This window comes from Alexandromys fortis, unplaced genomic scaffold (genome assembly GCF_014885135.2).
Source record: "Alexandromys fortis isolate MF-2015 unplaced genomic scaffold, M_Fortis_MF-2015_v1.1 scaffold_32, whole genome shotgun sequence".
Classification (NCBI taxonomy): domain Eukaryota; kingdom Metazoa; phylum Chordata; class Mammalia; order Rodentia; family Cricetidae; genus Alexandromys; species Alexandromys fortis.
The window spans coordinates 11,333,893-11,346,779 of NW_026067938.1; the positions used below are offsets into that span (position 1 = coordinate 11,333,893).

The window sequence follows — 12,887 nt, forward strand, 5'->3', positions numbered from 1 at the left end:
GTACAGAACTACAAATCCCAGCATGTCGTGCGCCTTCTAGGCTCGAGGCCTGTGCCCGACTATATTGATATTGAGTGCTTTAGTTCTTGGAGGAGCTGGGAGACTGCTTTCTGATTTTCCATGGAGACTGAAGGACTAGGAATGTCCTGGATTCCTACCCACAATACTGCCTCGAAGGACACTGTCGGGCCTTTGCAATCTAATCACTAAATTTTAACAAAGAAATTAAACCCACAGGTATTCAAGTTTGCTGCGCTCTTGTCATATCTGATTAGTCGGTGGAAGAATCATAAATATTTGCAAAGGTCATCGCCTCTTGGAACGCTGTCCCGATTCCTTGTTGATAGAAACAGATGGTTTTTAAAGCAGAGTTTAATCTCGCTGCGTTTTCTCTGAACCCGTAGTCTTCGAATTCCTTTTTAATTTATATTCTTGACAGTTGTATTAAGGTTAGTAAATGAACAGATAATGGTTTTTAAACAGCACAAAAATTCAATAAGCTTGCAAGGTTTTCAATATGCCAGGCTGCAAAGTTAGAATACCTGTCCATTTTAGTTCCGTACAAGGACGTGAACACTTTTTAATTATGGGATGAGGTTTTTAAATTTACGGTAGGACAGTAGGAAAGAATAGGCTTCTGGGTTTCCACAATAAATTGTTTCCCTCAATTACCAACAAATTGTTTACAAAACAAAAAATAGCACAGCTGTCTCAGAGCACGGTTCATAACAATAAAACTCTTCCAACCCACTACAATATACTACAATTTACTCCTGTGGTCAGGTTCGCTGTCAGTGGAACGATCCTTGTGCATTCATTTTATTTCCTTTTTGAGGCAATGTCTGGTGTATCCCAGGCTAGCCTCAACTCTCTGACTGCAGATCCTTCTGCCTCTGGAATGCGGGGTGTGCATTGCTGGAAATCAAATCCAAGGTTTCAAGCATGCTGGGCAAACTTTCTGTCAGCTGAGCTACCTGTCCTGTCTGTCTGGGAGTGGATATTGAACTCAGGGCTTTTCAACATGCTTGGCAAGCACTGGACAACTGGCCTATATCTTTAGACCTCCTTTTGATTCTCATTTGGATCTGAGACTCACAAAGTTGCCTATACTGAACTTAAACTTGGACACTGTGGGCTTTTTTTTTTTTTTTGAGAGTGTGTCTTAGAGGACCTAGGGGAAGGAGTGGGGATGTATGTGAATGTGACCAAAACAAATTGCATGATACTTGCAAAAAAAATTAATAAAAATACTGTATATTTTAAAAGCCTTTCCTCAAACTAAAATACCAGCATCATCAGATTTTGTAGGGAAAGAGGAAAAGAAGGTGAGAAGTTGTAAAATTATTCCAACTTCCAAAAATTTGGCTTGTATACATAGAGTCATACCTTAATTTGGAAATGAATCGGTTTGGTATTAGTAATATCTGATTGTGCCAAATAGATGATATAGGCAGAAGTGCTTTAGTAATTGGGGGGAGGGTAATTTTATATTATCTCAAAAATAAGAGTGTCTCTAGGATTTCTGTGTAGGATGAAACAAGATGAAGCCATCCATAAAAATGTGGATGGGGGACTAAGGGTGGGTATGGGGGACGTTCAGAAAAAGCAGTGGCCAACACAGAAACCAGACTGGCGGAAGTACAGATTCATGTCAGGTGAGGCATGGGGGAGGCTGGAGAAGCTGTTACTGGGTCCAAAGTGTAGAAAGCCTTCCCTACTGATCTGAAGAAGTTGGACTTCGTTCCACAGGCCATGTGAAACTATTTGAGACTTTGGAAGAGGTTCTGTTTGGTTGCTTTGCAGTTCTGGAGAGAGAACCTAGGGCTTTGCACGTCATGGGCAAGTGATGTTCTACTGCTACATTGCCAGCTCTTGTATCTCTCTCTCTCTCTCTCTCTCTCTCTCTCTCTCTCTCTCTCTCTCTCTCTCTCTCTCTCTCTCTCTTTTTCCGAGACAGGGTTTCTCTATGGCTTTGGAGCCTGTCCTGGAACTAGCTCTGTAGACCAAGCTGGTCTCGAACTCACAGAGATCCGCCTGCCTCTGCCTCCCGAGTGCTGGGATTAAAGGCGTGCACCACCACCGCCCGACCTTTGTTTTTCTCTTTCTCTTCTCCTCCTTACTTTTTCTTTTGGCAGGCTGCCCTGAACTTATGATTGTCCTGTTCCCACACTTTGAGTGGCATTGTCTCTCATATTGAACATGAAATCGTTGAGACTTCAGGGCCACGTGTAGTACAAACTAGGAAGAGAAGCAAAGGGAGCAGAGACCAGAGAGGGTGGCTTCTGGTTTGGTATTAAGGACTAACTGAATGAATTCAATTACAATTACAATTCAGTACTGGGGTTTCCACTAGCAAACTTAGTGTCACGATGGGGAAAATACTACTTGTTTCTGTTTCTTGATACCTAGTGGGACACTGGTCCAGTGGTACTTACAATATAACATGTTGTATTTCTATTGTTTATATTTTAAAATACATTTTACTTGTTTACTAACAACAGATTATATCTGTAACTGAAACTTTGCTCTTTGTACTTCTCTACATAGTCTCAGTTCCTTGCAGATTTCATTTGTTTTGGTATTCCTCAATTTATCTTTATTTTTTTATTTAAAAAAAAAACCACGATTTTCTGCAATAGCTAGTTTAACCTGCAGGTGGTGATAGTACATAAAAGAAAAATCTGGAGTGTCCATAAACCGATTATAACCGACTTGCCTTGTTTTTATTATGTAATTATTTTTGGCATAATGCAAAGAATGTGTTAGATATTTGTGCTAAGCTAAAATAATAAAATCCTGCAAGGATTCATTAAATAACCTAAAATAATCGATTTACCATTGTAAGAACTCCCCATTCTTTCCTACAAAATCCCTCCTCTTTACAACCATAGACACTATCCTGAATTGGTTTTTATCATTATTTCACTTTCCACATATAATTATGTGTATTCATGAATAAATATTGCTTCATTTTTCAGTTTCTAAATTTGATATAAATGGTATCACATGATATAATGATATAAATGAATATAGTCTTATTCGACTGACTTTGTTCGTTCAACATTATCTCGCTGAAATGTATCTGTGTTGCTCTGTGTAAATACAAAGCCTAAGTAGAATATGAAAGTGATTTTGAAATACACTTAAAAGTACAATTCAATTTAAACTACCTTAGTGAATAGCTTGATGAAAGCAGATCTTGGTCATGCCATGCAAAATTCTGATGACCTCTGGCCTAGTTCCTGTGCTTCTGTTCAGTTTATAGACTGTTACTTCTCTGACTTAATCTAGTTCCTAGTTTCTTCATTACGGCACTGTTGACGTGTTGGACTTAATGATTCTTGAGGTTGACTTTTGATTTTGCGTGTATGTGTGTGTTTATTCGTTTGGGATGTGTGTATGCATGCAGGTCAGAGGGCAATTGTGGGGAGCTCTGCCCTTCCGCCACGTGGTTTCTAAGGGTGGCACTTAGGTTATCAGGCTTAAAGACGAGGCTTTTACAGACTGAGCGATCTAGCTGGCTGATGGGTTGTGGGGTTTGTGTGTGTTGTTTTGTTTTAGGGATGGGAGTGGCTATTCTGTATACTACAGGATATGTAGCAGCACTACTTGGCCTCCACTCACAAGGTGCGTAGAACAATTAGCTTCCCAGTGATGGAAACCAAAAGATGCTGACTTTAATTACCACATGTCTCCTAGAGCAGAAAAGGATGAGGAAAATCACCCCTTGCTGAAAAACACAGGTCTAGTCTAATTGCGATTTTCTTATGTATCTCTTATGGTTTAAAAAAAAAAAACCTCTGTTAACATATATAATTAAATCAATTATATGATTATATCGGCGAATTAGATCTGATCCACAGGTATAGTTCAGGTTTCAAGACTTCTGATACCCTTCTCTGTTCCCCTTCTATCAGGGTACTCTGGCATCTCTCATTACTGCCCAGTTTCGATTCTTCATCACCAAACTCACAAATATCTAAGTGCTGTTCTCAAAATGGAATATTAATGTGTATATTATACCAGTTTGGGTTACTGACTTATTCATACCCAATTTGTGTCCATTTCTCTCAAAAAAAAAAAAACCACTCCTTTGAGAAATAGAATTCTTGTGATTCTAATTCCAGCCATGTTAGCATTTTATCCACCTTCCCTATCTTTACTTCTACAGAGTTATAACTACCATACATTTCTTATATTTTCTTTGTATGTCTTTTTTGGGGTGAGGAGTTATATGCCTTCACTCATCCTGTTTATCCATTGCAACCCTGGTCAGGTCTGCACTATGTGCAATGCGCACTTCTTAGGATCAGATTAAAGGGACCCAAGCGACACTAGACAAAAGACTATACATCCCTACAGCACGAAAATATGGCACAAATAAATGGCGAGCCAGGCAGTGGTGGCGCACGTCTTTAATCCCAGCACTCGTGAGGCAGAGGCAGGCGGATCTCTGTGAGTTGGAGGTGAACCTGGTCTACAAGGGCAAGTTCCAGGACAGGCTCCAAAACTACAAAGAAACCTTGCCTCAAAAATAAATAAATAGTAGATTTTTAAAACGAAATCTAATTAAACATAAAATTTTAAATAAAAATTAATTAAATTAGATGATGATGAAAAGTATTAAGGGTAGGAAAGTGACCCCTCTGTTGTCACTGTTAAGACCCCATTGTTAAAAGCAAAGCTACATGAAATAAGGACTCAAGTTTGGGATAGTTGTAAGAGAGAAGTTTGATTTTTAAAATATTAAATCTAGTCTAAGACAGTATCTTTTTCTAAATAAATAAGATCTTTAGGTTTGTCAAATGCTTTCAAATAAGTGCCCACTTTTGGATGAATATACAACAGGATTTGCTGCAGAATATTGTTTACACTGTGAAGATGTGGCTTTGCCAAGACGCTTTCTGATTGGCTTAATAAAGAGATGAATAGCCAATAGCTAAGCAGGAAGAGGTTAGGTGGGACTTCCAGAGACAGAGAGGACTCTGAGAAAAAGAAAGGCAGAGCCATTAGTTAGATATAGAGGTGCAAGATGGAAGAGAGGTAACGCACATGGCAGAACATTGATTTAAAAAATATGGGTTAATTTAAGTTTAAGAGCTAGTTGAGACAAGCCTAAGCTAAAGGTCAAACTACCATAATTAATAATAAGTCTCCAGGTCATTATTTGCAGACTGGCCATCCCAACTAGAAAGTATTACTTACTACAGTGGTTGACTCTACTCTGAGCCATATGAGAGACACTCCATTATTTAGGAATAGCTGTGGATACTATTGTTTTCCTGTTCCACCTTTGAAAGTCTCATACAGTGCATCTCTCTTGCCATGATGAAGACTCTAAACTTGGAGAAATGACAACACACACATACATTCAGATTAACCAGATAAATACTAGAATGTTCTTTCTTTGCCAGAAGAGAACAAAATATTCCTAGGGATAACAGCCAAGAATGTTGGGTGATAGAATGAACTACCAAAGATGCTACACTTGGTCTAAGGAAGCAACAAGCAGAACTCTAACCATAAGGGATCCAGAATAGTGTAAGGCAGCAGCTGACAAGCTTCCTAGAAAGGCCAGGCATTAAATATTTCTGGCACTGTGAGCCATACCATACATGCTCTGGCTGGTGATGTTGTTCAGTCGGTTGAATGCTTGCCTAACCTGATAAAACCTGAAGTTTGATCTCTAGCACTACAAAGAACTATGTAGCATGTGCTCAGAAACCAAAATCCCTTAGAGGCAGAGAGAGAAAAATCGAGTTTCTAGATCATCCTAAGCTACATGGTATAGTTGGAGGCCAGCCTAGCTTACAAGAGACCCTGTCTCAAAAAAAAAAAAAAAAATCTCAGTGTTCAAAGGCAATAACTACCCTCTGTAGTAAACACTTCTCATCTGACGGAATCTTCTGGGGAGGACGGTTGGGTTCTAGGGAGTATGATTGGTGGACAGTGTATGGGAGGGGTAGGGAGGTTCAGAGGAGAGAGACTGTTATTGGGAAATTATGGAGGATTAGGAAGGTGTGGAAGAAACCAGTTTCCTCGTTATGATCCACGTTAAACCTCGGCTGCCACTGACTCTGTCTCTTTATTCTTCTTTGCCTCCAGCACAGTCCAAAACGCTGCTCTCGAGAGCTGATACCACACCTTTTGGGCTATTAGCTTCAAAACTTGTGAGGGTCAACTGCTTTCCTGCATTTCTTGGCCTGAAGTTTTTTGTTACTGAATGCAAAAGTACAGAAGAGGTTTGGTTTTTATTTTTTTAAGCCTAAGGAAAAATAAGGTTTTGTTTTTATACATGATTACTGATGAAATTCGGACAGCCATTTTTATTCGTATTATTTATATGTTACGTGCCTCGAATGTATACATTACAGCAATAACAAAAGAGGACTTGATATTTGATTCAGTACCAAGGACAGTCACGGGAGACGAGATGGTATGCTTGCCAGGCATTGTTTCCATACCAAGCAATCTTCAATTTAGCCAGATACATTCTTCTTTCTCTTTTTCTCGAAAGTTCTGAATGTGTCAAAGGAGACACATATCGAGGAGACATTCTTGCATACAGCGATTCCCCCACAAGTCCAGATCATCAAAAGATTAGAGGGTAACTCTGAGATCTGGGTTTACACTCCCATACAGGTCACCAGGCTAGTTGGATGGACTTTTCTCTTCTGGAGATTTGAAGTTTACGTGGACAAGTACAGAGGCTAGATTTCCACTGGAATTCAAACATTTTTAATGAGTAGCACACTATAGGTAAGTCCAAGAACTCTTTTTTTTTTTTTTTTTTTGGAGCCATCCTTAAGTGCTACATTTTTGCTTGTCTGTGTCAGTCTTTAATTGGATCTGCTATTTGTCTAGTATCCCTCTAGTGAATCTAATCTATTTTTGCTTCAGACGTCAAGATGATGCCTGTTAGCTTATAACAAGAACAAAACGTCTCTGGAACTAGGCCTCAATATTTCAGAATCTTTCATTGCTGATGGCAGGCACTAATTATATTCTAGAATTTGAATTATGAGTGTTATAGAATTTCCCTTTAATGCCTCTACAGAGGACGTAGGAAAGAACAAAACAAACAACAACAACAACAACAAAAGACAGCTCAAAACACTTCCATTTTAGAGGAGTCTTTAACTTTGTGTACATTCTTGGTCCTTCACACATGCAGCAGGTAACCCTTCTGTGCCTCTGCCTCTCTGTCTTTGTCTCTCTCTCTTACACACACATACATATATACACATAGGTAGACATATTTTAAAAAACAGAGATGGCCATAAGACAGCGGTTTTCAGCTGAGGGCTGTTTGACCTCAGGGGCCCACTTTGCAGCATCTGGGTTCATTTTGGTTGTCACAACAGGGGAGAAGGGGCAGAGATGTTAACAGCAGCCAGGAGGTGGGAGCAAGGAACACTACTAAACATCCCACTACACACGAGACAATCACCATGGAAGAACGGATGGCACAGAATGGTTTAAACTCAATTATCAATAATACCAAGGTTAAGAATCCTTAATGGACAATTAAATGTAGACACAAAGCAGGTTCAGACCAGTTTTGGTTTGTTTACTTTTTTTGATTCTAGCACATTTTTTGACATATGGCAATTGTGAAAGTATTTGATAAACCTTTATATTATTATTTTTTTAATTTTATAAGACATTTTAAAATGTGGTTTTACTTACCAAGTGCTCTTGTTTTCTTTTTATCCCCACAGAATTTTTTTCACAGTAAAGCTGAATTTTTTTTCATGTGCTAAGTGTAAGAAAATAAAATCTGTTATTGATTACAATTCAACCTTTATTTGGTAGAAAAATATGGCATATGATCTTATGAGGAGAAAAATGGTGCTGTTCAGAAGCATAACATATACATAACTCCAAAGTCCTTTGTACAGAGAAAGAAAACCAAATATTTTCCTCGGTTGAAGCTTGTTTTAGCTTTTTTAAGAAAAAAAAATGGAATAAGAAAAGACTTTTAATTTTTTTTCCGGCTTGATAACTCATTTGCTGTTGGTTATATAACCAGAGGTAAAACAAAAGATTCAAATAAATGAGAAACTGGAGTACCAAGTAATCATTTCATTGTAACTTAACTGGGACCCTTGGAGGCTCAACACTTCTAGGAAATCTGACAAATGTTTATTATGTCTTTACATTCTCCTTTACAAGCTTACAGAGAGCATCAGACAGATTTTCCTCTTCTCTTTTTTTCTTTTCTTTTTCCTTTTTTTTTTTTTTTTGAGACCAGGCCTTTGACAGTCCTGAATCTTAAATGATTGCCCAGCAGGCATCAGGGATCCCCCTGTTCCTGCCCTTCCAGTGCTAGGATAACAACAGCATGTCACCATGACCGGATTTTTTTTTTAATGTGCTGCTATGTCCATTTTGTTTTGTTTAGTTTTGTTTGTTTAATATCTGAGATCTGGGGGAGCATGCTCTGGTGTTTCCTGCTTGTCAGACAAGCACTTTGGGGACTAACCCATCTCTCCAGTCCTGGTCTCACTCTTTACCATGTATGCTTTCATTTACTTTTTCTGATCATATCTTATTCCTTCCAATGTTCCTTAAGCCTTAAGTGAAAATGCTTTCCGGATCAAATTCTCTCAGTTGTAAAATGAGGCAAAGGCATGAAGAGAGTAGAAAGTACATCTGAGTGAGGAAGGAGTCTAATGTATGTATGTATGTATGTATGTATGTATGTATGTATGTATGTATGTATGTATCTATCTATCTATCTATCTATCTATCTATCTATCCATCCATCCTGATCTACCTGCCACTCCCTAGAATTTGTTTTGTAGACCAGGCTGGCCCCAAACTCAGAGATCTGTCTGATTCTGCCTCCCAAGTACTGGGATTAAAGGCTTGCACCACTGTGCTCAGCTAGTGCTTGTAATCTTTTAACTTGTGTATGTTGGAGGAGTCTGCTTGTTGGTTCCAAGCTGCCCAGCCCTGAAATAATCACACAGAAATTGTATTAATTAAATCACTGCTTGGTCCATTAGTGCTAGCTTCTTATTAGCTAACTGTTACATATTAATTTAACCCATTTCTATTGATCTGTGTATCTCTACGAGGCTGTGGCTTACCGGGAAAAGTTCTGGCGTCTATCTCTGGCAGGGCTACGTGGCTTCCCAGCATTCTCTTTAGCTCTGTTCCCCTATAGCTCTGTTTCAAAGTAGTTCCTTTATTAACCAATGTTATTCATAGTATACAGAGGGGAATCCCACACTACGTGTATCATTTGTGTTCTCTTTGCTATTGTCAGTTTATGCCTTTTTGTTTCACTGTTTTCATTTTTGAGGGGTTTGGAGAGGGAGCACAGATAAAAGTGTATAGTCAATTTCTCATATTTATTAGGAGGGTTTATGACAATTTAATATTAGCTAGGGGAAAAACATGTCTTTTGTAAGGAGAAAGCTTTTCTGTTTTTTGGTGAGTGACTTTTTATTAAAGATATATCTTGTTTTATATATACATATATATTTTATACGTATATATACAAGCATACACACACACACACACACACAAAGTGCTCTATCTGCATGGACAACTTTATGCCAGAAGAGGGCATCAGATCCCACTATAGATGGTTGTGAACTACCATGTGGTTGTGTGTGGGGGGGGGGGTATTGAATTCAGGACCTCTAGAAAAACAACCAGTGCTCTTAAACACTCAGCCATCTCTTCAGTCCAGTGGATGATCTTTTAAAGAGGTTTTTTTTTTTTTACATAAAAATAAGGCCCAGGTTATATTCTGAAATGGAAATCTTGTGGAAATAAAAATAAAAATTCCTCTGCATATTACTAGTTTATTATTATTATGTTACTAGTCTTTATTCCTTTTTTTTCGAGACAGGGTTTCTCTGTAGCTTTGTTGCCTGTCCTGGAACTCACTCTGTAGACCAGGCTAGCCTCAGATTCACAGAGATTCACCTGCCTCTGCCTCCTGAGTGTTGGGATTAAAGGAGTGTGCCACCACCACCTGACTCTAGTTTTTATTCTTATCTTTGAAGGGGAGATAGAAGTTTTGCCCCTTTTTTATGTGGCAAGAGGGGAGGTAAAGATAAAAACATGTTTAGAAACATCTCACTCATGGGAGATTTGATCCCTTGTAAACTCAGCACTTGGGAAGAAAAGCAGGAGGATTGTTTGGTGTTGGGTGTGGGGATCCAAGGTCAGCTCAGGCTACAAAAGACCTTTTCTCAATAGAAAACAAAACATCCATCTGCTACACCAGCAAAACATTCGAGGGATCAGGGCAGTTCCTGAGCTCCCAGAGTGCCCTGGAACAGAGCAAGACAACTAGGCTTTCAGGCAACACTGTAGGGATTTCCCTTGAGGATTGCAACAACTCTATCACTGCCTGCAGAGAGCCCCAGGGAGCAGTGAGAAGGTCCATCCACAGGACTCTGCATCCAAACAAGGCTTTGACCTTGATCACTTACACATTAAAATTTGTCTTTGCTCTTTGGTTATCCACGAAGTTCTGTTTTATATATTATATATATCGTAGGGTGAGTATGGTGGCTGGCCTTATGTGAACTGAAAGTATAGGCCAAATGGACCCTTTCCTCCCCAGCTTGCTTTTGGTCATGGAGTTTCATCACAGCAAGACTAACCGTACCTAAGACAGTGAGGTAGGTTTTGATGTTACTGTTGTTTTGTAAATAGTAACAATTAAGCAATAAATAAATGAGAAACAAAAGTGGATCTTACGTTTGATTTGGTTCAGTCACTTAATTTTGTAGAGGAGAAAACTGATGCTCAAAGAGATGGCACGACTTGCTGGAATGGGCAATGGTGGCTCCTCCAAAGCAATGCAGATGCCAGACTTCAGCAAAATCAAACAATGGTCCCTTAACTGTACAGCTCATATTTCATCATAGCTGGGATGAAACCAGTCTATATGTCCATCAACAAATGAGCTAATAAACATCACACACACACACACACTCAAACTATTCAGTCGTAAAGAAGGATAAAATTATGTGAGTTACAGGAAAATGGATAGAACTGGAGGCCATCATGTTGAGTAAAACAATCCAGGCTCAAAATATTAAATATTCCATACTCATATGTGAAATCTATACTTAAAATATATATTTAAAAGTATAAAAAAATGAAACAGAAGAGAGAATGAATAGACTCATTATCTATCAAAAGTAGTACAGAAATCCAACTTTTGTTTTGTTGTCGTTGTTGTTGTTTTTGGAGACAGGGTTTCTTTGTAGCTTTGGAGCCTGTCCTGGAACCGGCTCTTATAAACCAGGTTGTCCTTGAACTCACAAGTACTCGGATTAAAGGCATTCACCACCACTGCCCAGCTCAGAAATCCAACTTTTGATAATGGGTTTGAATTAAGGCCTCTTATTGGATCCTACAATCTGCATCTTCTGCTTTTTCCTCATGCCAGTGATATTGTTTGTTGTTTCTACCAAGCTCTGTTGTCTAAAGCCTCTGCGCACACCCAGACTGTGTGAAATAAAAATTTAACTGATATTGGTTATAGCTACCAATTAGTAAAGACCAGATACTTTTCAAAAGGTTAAAAAACAACAACAACTGTATTCACCAGACATAAGGTATAAAGAGGACTACATGGTCTGTGTTGGGAAGGACTCAAAAGGAAGGGAAAACGAGAGAGCAACGGGGGAAAGTGAAGAAAAATGTTGTATTTTTCTTCTCACATGAAAACTCTAGCTTTACTACACACACACACACACACACACACATTATGAAAGTGGAAGAGGAATTCTTTTGGGAGGAAGAATGGTGCTAGCAGTAAGGGAAGGCAATGGGTATCAAATATGAGCAAAATACAACGAAAATATCACAGTGGAACCCTCTATTTGCTATGCTAACCAAAACAAATCAGTAGAATTTTAAAAAGAGAACAGTATACTGTGGAAATAAACTAATAGATCAGTTACCTGGGTCTACTTGGTGATAGGGCTGAGAGCTGACCTGTCTCTGCTGTAGTTTGAGTTGGCAGAAGACAGATAGACTGAAATTAAAACCTTCACGTTAGGATTTGCTCAAATATCACACACCAGGCAGGCCTCCAATCCAGCAGGCAAATGCAAGGTCGAGCAGGTTCAGATGACAGCCGCCCTGTGTCTGATGTATAAAGTGAAGAGTTCTCTGGGTGAACTTTTCTTCTTTCAAAAGAGAGTAAAATAATTCATTTGCCACTGCTTAGTTGATTCATCCCAGAGGTACAGAATCATGATCATGAAGGGCCTGTACCTTCTGCTCAATGAAAATGTCCTTGAACAGCAAATAGGACCATTTATTGAAAAGAAGGCCCCCAAGATGATCCAGTGTCCTCTGCTTTCCAAGTCTCCCTGTTTGGTTTTTAATTCATAGCCATAGCCCACAAGGAGCAGATTTTCTAGGTAAAATCAAGAAGTTAGAAGGCAATTCTCTTTTTTTTTCGTTATTAATAAATTAGCATTCCTATTTCACATAATCCTCAAGAAAGCAAGTATTGAGTCAGTTAGTCCATAGATTCTCTTAGGGAGCCACATAAATCTAGCTTCTATGAGCTGTAAATCTTAATGACCTCACAGTTTAGTTCACTGAAGCTTGTTTTAAAACCTATGCCCTGGGAGCCAGCATAGTGGCACACACTTTAATCCCAGCCCTTGAGAGGCAGAGATGGGTAGATCTCTGTGAGTTCCAGACCAGCCTCGTCTAAATAGTGAGTTCCAGGCCAGTCAGAGCTACATAGTGAGACTAGAGTCTCAAAAACCAACAAAGGGCTGGAGAAATGGCTCAATGGTTAAGAGCACTGACAGCTCTTACAGAGGACCTGAGTTCAATTCCCAACAACCACATGGTGGCTCAAACCATCTATAATGAGATCTGGTACCCTCTTC

The 12,887-nt window shown here is 39.1% G+C and overlaps 2 long non-coding RNA genes across 2 annotated transcripts; one reads left to right on the forward strand and one right to left on the reverse strand.

Annotated features, from left to right (window-relative positions):
* The first annotated feature begins 1,589 nt into the window (after nt 1-1,589).
* LOC126504770 (uncharacterized) lies at nt 1,590-10,507 on the forward strand. The gene is made up of 3 exons (XR_007592707.1): nt 1,590-1,655; nt 6,643-6,759; nt 7,722-10,507. It is a non-coding gene; the product is annotated as an uncharacterized lncRNA (long non-coding RNA).
* On the reverse strand, nt 6,599-12,246 carry LOC126504768 (uncharacterized). The gene is made up of 3 exons (XR_007592705.1): nt 11,940-12,246; nt 7,690-7,759; nt 6,599-6,721 (listed from the first exon to the last, which is right to left on the reverse strand). It is a non-coding gene; the product is annotated as an uncharacterized lncRNA (long non-coding RNA).
* Between the last annotated feature and the right edge of the window lie 641 nt (nt 12,247-12,887).